The sequence below is a fragment of the Galeopterus variegatus genome, unplaced genomic scaffold (assembly GCF_000696425.1).
Source record: "Galeopterus variegatus unplaced genomic scaffold, G_variegatus-3.0.2 Scaffold294, whole genome shotgun sequence".
Classification (NCBI taxonomy): Eukaryota; Metazoa; Chordata; class Mammalia; order Dermoptera; family Cynocephalidae; genus Galeopterus; species Galeopterus variegatus.
In genome coordinates, this window is record NW_007726405.1 from 535,762 (window position 1) to 542,307 (window position 6,546).

The 6,546-nt window shown below is 43.9% G+C and overlaps 1 pseudogene; it reads left to right on the forward strand.

Moving 5' to 3' along the window:
- Positions 1-253: 253 nt before the first annotated feature.
- LOC103585999 lies at positions 254-1,258 on the forward strand (annotated as a pseudogene).
- Positions 1,259-6,546: the final 5,288 nt, after the last annotated feature.

The following is a 6,546-nucleotide window of genomic DNA, read 5'->3' on the forward strand; positions in this document are numbered from 1 at the left end:
CAGAAACGGACTAAGACAGAGAGTATCTTTCATTATCATAGGAAATGCACGAAAGTATTTTAGGGTAATGGGGCATCACATCGGCAACTTACCTCTCAAATGAATTAGGAAAAAAAGCTCCTTGTACTATTCTCGCAACTTTCCTATGATTTTGAAATTATTTAAAAATGAAATGGAGGAGCGGCTGCCGTTGAGTCCAGACCCCACTGCCGCGCGCCCTGATGCCCGCCCGACGTGCACTCCCAGTTCCTTTTGGTTCCAAGTCCAGTATGGCAACTCTCAAGGATCAGCTGACTCATAACCTTCTTAAGGAGGAACAGATTCCCCAGAATAAGATTACAGTTGTTGGGGTTGGTGCTGTTGGCATGGCCTGTACCATCAGCATTTTAGTAAAGGAACTGGCAGATTAACTTGAGCTCATTGGTGTCGTAGAAGACAAAATTGTCTCTGGCAAAGACTATAATGTGACTGCAAACTCCAAGCTGGTTATTATCACAGCTGGGGCATGTCAGCAAGAAGGAGAAAGCTGTCTTAATTTGGTTCAGCGTAATGTGAACATCTTTAAGTTCATCATTCCTAATGTTGTAAAATACAGCCCAAACTGCAAGTTGCTTGCTGTTTCCAATCCAGTGGATATCTTGACCTCTGTGTCATGGAAGATAAGTGGTTTTCCCAAAAACTGTGTTATTGGAAATGGTTGCAATCTGGATTCAGCCCGGTTCTGTTACCTGATGGGAGAAACGCTGGGAGTTCATCCATTAAGCTGTCATGGCTGGGTCCTTGGGGAGCATGGAGACTCTGTGTTCCTGTATGGAGTGGAGTGAATGTTGCTGGTGTCTCCCTGAAGAATCTGCACCCAGACTTAGGCACTGATACAGATAAGGAACAGTGGAAAGAGGTTCACAAGCAGGTGGTTGAGAGTGCTTATGAGGTGATCAAACTGAAAAGCTACACATCCTGGGCCACTGGACTGTCTGTGGCAGATTTGGCACAAAGCATAATGAAGAATCTTAGGTGGGTGCATCCAGTTTCCACCATGAGTAAGGGTCTCTATGGAATAAAGGATGATGTCTTCCTTACTGTTCCTTGCATCTTGGGACAGAACGGAATCTCAGACCTTGTGAAGGTGACCCTGACTTCTGAGGAAGAGGCCCGTTTGAAGAAGAGTGCAGATACACTTTGGGGGATCCAAAAAGAGCTGCAGTTTTAAAATCTGTCAGGCTGGCAGGTTAGCTCAGTTGGTTAGAGTGTGGCATTATAACACCAAGGTCAAGGTTGGGATCTCCATACCAGCCAGCTGCCAAAAAAATAATCTTCTACTGTCATACCACTTCACTGTCTAGGCTACAACAGGATTTTAGTTGGAGGTTGTTTGTGCATGTTGTCCTTTTTTCATAAAGTTAGAAATAGAAACGGTTTCTAAAATCTTATGGCTATATCCTGATGCTGGATGGTACTTTTCTTGTATATTCCTAAACTAGTCAGAATAAAATAGTTCTACCACCTCTGAGGCACCACTGCCAATGTTGCACATGCTGCAATTGCCCTACAGACTAGATGTATGTTTACCGTATGTTATGTAACTTCTGGTTCCTTCACTAAACATGCCTATTCCAACTTTTTTCCCAATCAGTCACATCATGGGATCCAGTGTATAAATCCAGTATTGCATGTCTTGTGCATAACTGTTCTAAATTACCTTATTTTGTGTACTGTATGTATCAGAAGTGTACATTGCCATATAATGTAAAAAGAAAGATCTAAATATAATCAGTGCAACCAATTATCCAAGTGTCATACCAACTAAAACACCAAATAAACCTTGAACAGTGAAAAAAATAAAATAGAATGGAAAAAAAAATTAAATCTACAAGTTAATATGTAACATCAGAATCTGGGCCCTATTCCATAATGAATAACCAGTCAAACAAAGATACATCCCCAGACAATGTGGTGATCCTGAGTGCTCCGGCCTGGCATTGAATGGCAGTCCTTCTATGCTTTATTTCCAAGTATGGGGTATGTTTTTTATAATAGCAGGTGTAGTTTTCTCTTCTTCCTCTTAAGTGTACACATATTACCATATGGTGCTCCTCAAGAACCTAGAACTAAGGTTATGTCCATACCTATTGGAGAAGCAGGAGCAGGTGCATTGGAGAAGCCACCCCTAGATCTCCACCTGCCTGTAGATTCCACATGTGTTGGAAAATACCACTCAAAGTTGAAGCAAAAGGCAGTGTATATATTCTATGTGGTTAAACATGTTTTTCTACTGAACAATAGCAAGACTGATTGTGGATTTTGATTGTGTCCTCCAGGACCCTGGACCCACTACTGGAGTTATGGATTTGTGTGGAAGAGTCGGGGTGTGACTGGAAGAAGGGGGACAGGAGCAGAGTGTTACAAAAGGATTTCTGAGCCAGGCAGAGAAAATCAGACTTGATGGAGTAGGCATGGGGAGTCACTGCTGATTCAGGAATCGGGAGTAATATACTGACAGTGGCATTGGGAGGGATTAAGAAGCTTGACTCAGAGCAGTCAACAAGGCTAGTCCCCATTTTCTAGGGGAGAGGACATGGGTATTATAAAATTCTTTTGGTTAAATACATGTGAAGTCAGAAGTAATTAATGAATACTTTTGGTTGTAGTGAGAATTTAATAAATTAATGCATGGAAAAATCATAGTATGGTGCGGGAACAATAAATGTCAAATACACTAACAAATAGTGAGCCCCCAAACAGTTGGCCTTCTGTATCCATGGGTTCTGCATCTGTAGGTTCAAGCAACCATGGATAGAAAACATTTGGGAAAAATAATTGCATCTGTACTAACCATGTGCAGACTTTTTTTTTTCCTTGTCATTATTTCCTAAACAATACAGTACAAGAGCTATTTACATAGCATTTACATTGTATTAGGTATTATAAGTAATCTAGAGATGACTTAAAGTATACAGGAGGAGCTTCCCTAAAATGCTTGAAAACCTTAGCTAACTTGTTAGCTAAAAACCCAAGAGTCTGAAGGGACAGCATTGCTACCTTTCTCCACCATCACTAACGTTGTGACCTCCTTATTTTATTTGCAATGGTGCTTTCTCTCTAAGGAATCACAAGGTTCTTTACAAACTTTAAATTACCCAGGGGAAAGAGTCCTCACAAGCAAGAAAGCAAAATAAAGCGCCTCAACCAAAATAAACTCCCTCCACCTCTCTGTCTCCCTCTGGGCCAACCTCCTCACCTAAAATAGTGCAGGCCAGCTCTGCCCGCCTGCCCAGCTGCTGCCTCTGCCAGCCACAGTTTCACTCCTATCATCAGCTGACCCATTCGTTGTGTTTGCTAATAAACCCTGTGCACTTCAATCAGGAGGGTTTCTTTGGAGAACTCCAGAAAGATGTCTGAAAAAGGCATCTTTGGTTTTTAATGATTGCCCTGTGACATCAACCACTACGAATTCAAATCCATTCTGATCACAGGAAACATGGAATCTCCTGCCGTGATGTTTGATCTTGACAAGGCTTCTTGATGCTTTGGATCTGCTATGATCACATACAGTATTTTTGTGATTATTGGTCTCCTGGGGGAAGCAGATCCCCCGGTGATAAAACTTCCACAGGTAAACCTGACTTTACTGAGACTAGAGTTCAAGACAGGAGCCTGAGCTGAGATTGCAAAGCTGCTTTTCCCAGTGTGTTCAAAATTCTATAAATAGAGAAGAAACAGATATGTCAATTTCCAGGTTGCCAATGGTTACTGGAAGAGCCCCAGAACCCTCAGGGTTTATACCTCACTGGCCAGTAAGGGGCGCTGTTGGTTGAGAGACTGAGGCTGGGGGATTGGGGAAAAGAAGTGACCAGCAGATGTCTGTGTTCTTGGTTCCTCAGAGGCTTCCCTATTTGGGGGACGATCTGATTAGAGCTGGAAAACTCGAACAAGTGGCTTCAACCTTAGCAACCTCACTAGGCTGTGCCCTCCCTGAACAGAAACCAATCCCCACGGCAGTTTTTGCTCCCTTGTCAAGTCCTGCCTGACAGCCCCCTCCCATCCTCCAGCCATCTCTCCCTCCCCAGCAGTGCAGAGGGCCCCAGGCTGCCACAGAAAGGACTGCTGTGATGGGATCCAGGCTGTAAAGTGCAGCCCGCTTGTTCCTGTTCTCTTTCCTACTGCCTTTATGTCTATTTATCTCTGACAACGATGATGTCTGAATCCCATTCTTTCTTGCTGTCACTGGCATTGCTTCCCTATACTGAAATCTATTAAATACTTGGCTTAATAGATTACTAAAATTAGCTAAAGTCCTCAAATTGTGTGTGGTGGTGGTAGTGGTGGTGGAGGGGATGTGGAGAGCAGGAGAAAGAAAAAACAGAGAAAGAAAAGAATCCAAAGATACTGCATTGCATATCTATTCTGCTTGTGATGGGACATATACTCGTAGTTGGATAACATATATTGTACATATCTTTTTTAAACCCCCCCCCCCCTTTTAAAGACATTGTGCCCCTTTGCACTGAGACCGGAGCTGGAGGCGTTAAGCCCAAAGGCAGGAGTTTCCTTAGCGGCTGTGTTCATAGGATGATGCTTAGAGACACCCTCAAGAAAGGGCTATAGAAGTGCAAATTATTAATAGACATTATTCCAGCGTTGCTCATTTAAAACCAGTTGGCAACAGATGAAAGTGGAGGTCTCTTGCAATAGAAGACTGCATGAAACATGAGATGTTTGAAAACTCAGGATATTTGCTTTTTGTTTTTGTTTATTTTTATCAGTCAAGTGAGGGAACCCTGGTTTTGGGGGAAAGGTGCACTTTCTTGAGCTGGCAGTGAACAAGTTAAATGAATACCATCCCCCCTTTCTTTTTTTAGGGTTATATTTAAAGATAAAAGTGCCCCTATTAACATGCAGATTTGGATATCCATTTGCAAAGAACAGAGTTATTTCAGATGCTGTATGGGAATCCTTTTTGTATTTGTATCTTTGGGGGTGGAAAGTCCAGCTGCCTCTTCTAAGATTGCCCATAACTCTTCAGATGTCAACAAATCATTGAAAGGTGTCAGAATGAGGGAAATGAAAGATAATTATTCCAGCCGTGGAGAGCTACTTTGAAAGTGAATAGAATCTGTCAGATCGTCTTTTGAAAACAGCAGTTGGCTGCTTGTCTTGGCTATATTAAATGGATATATCTAGAGCCCAGTGAGGTTGTTTGAGATGGCGGTAATCAGCTTACGTTGGTTTTGGTGGAAGAAAAAAAAAAAGGCACTAGAAACGGGGCAATTACTGAGTTGGCGTGGAACAGCCGCCCTGATATGGTGACACGGGGATTTCTATTCAGTTCTTTAAAAAATGGAATCTTACATTCTTTGTGAATGGATAAAGAGCAAAGTCTGTAAGAACTTGGTAATTTCCAGACGGGGTGGATGTGGGGCAGCAGGGGAGCTTTGAAGGGGACCCCTGTGGCCTGGGGTGACAGCACAGTTTCCTCTAAGGAACCACAGGACAGAGAGACCGGAGGCTGGATGAGATGTTCTTGTGCCAGAATCGAAGACTCTTCTGACTTGGGTCATGTCCCCACACGGCAAAGCAAGGAAGCAATTTTGGACAAACATCCAGCTTTATATATAAAGCAGAGTTGTTTCTGCTTCCTCAACCCCAAAGCCAGATTCTGGGGAACTTGAACTTACCAGTTGGTGGAAGAGACATCAGCTCCAATAAAGGGAGGGCCAGGAGAGGCATTGCCCAGGCCTCACTCCTTCCAGACCTCAAAACTAGACTTTTGGTGCTCTCTTGGAACACAGCTGGGCGTACGGTCTCCAGAAGGATGGCCAGCTGTGAAAGGTGCAACGTGTACTTGGCCCTGAGGCCAGGCCACACTGAAGTGCACAATGAAAGAATTTTTTGCAGACCTTACAGTTATTTGTGAAGAGTATACTGTGTTTTCATTGTGTTCCTATGTTAGAAATGAATTTTGGAAATAGGTGACAATTTGTCTAATCCTGTTTTAGCATTTCATCATTTTCTAACATAGCAGGAGTCCTGCTGGTCTGCATTGGATCCAGGGGAACAGGGCAAAGCAGACTGTTCAGGTCACAGGATCTTGGGCCAGATGGCTGGGTGGCTTTGCAGTCTGCAGCACGAGTCTCCATGGCTCTGACTACAGACACTTGTCTGCCAACAAAACGGGAACAAGGAGAAGCTGTCCTGCCCCACCCGTCTTCTCATATTTGGGACAAGTCAAGTGGGGATGAGTCTTCTTGCCAGATGTGGACTGTGCTCTCCGTTCTGGTGGGGTTGCAAGGCCCTGTTGTGAATGGAGCCAGGCACTGGGTGTCCCCTCCTGTTCCTCCCTGCCCTCTACCCTCTTGCCTGCTAGCCCCTGACATTTTTTAATGTAGAAAGCTTGCCCCAAACAGCAGCTCTTTAAGACGGCAGACCCTGCCTGTTGTGAGGAAGGAGGGGCCTTGGGGGTACCATGTTGCAGAAACTCATACCAGCCCTGTGATAGTTTTGGCCAGGGACTGTCAAGTCTTGCCATAACTGGTGTCCACCATTGCA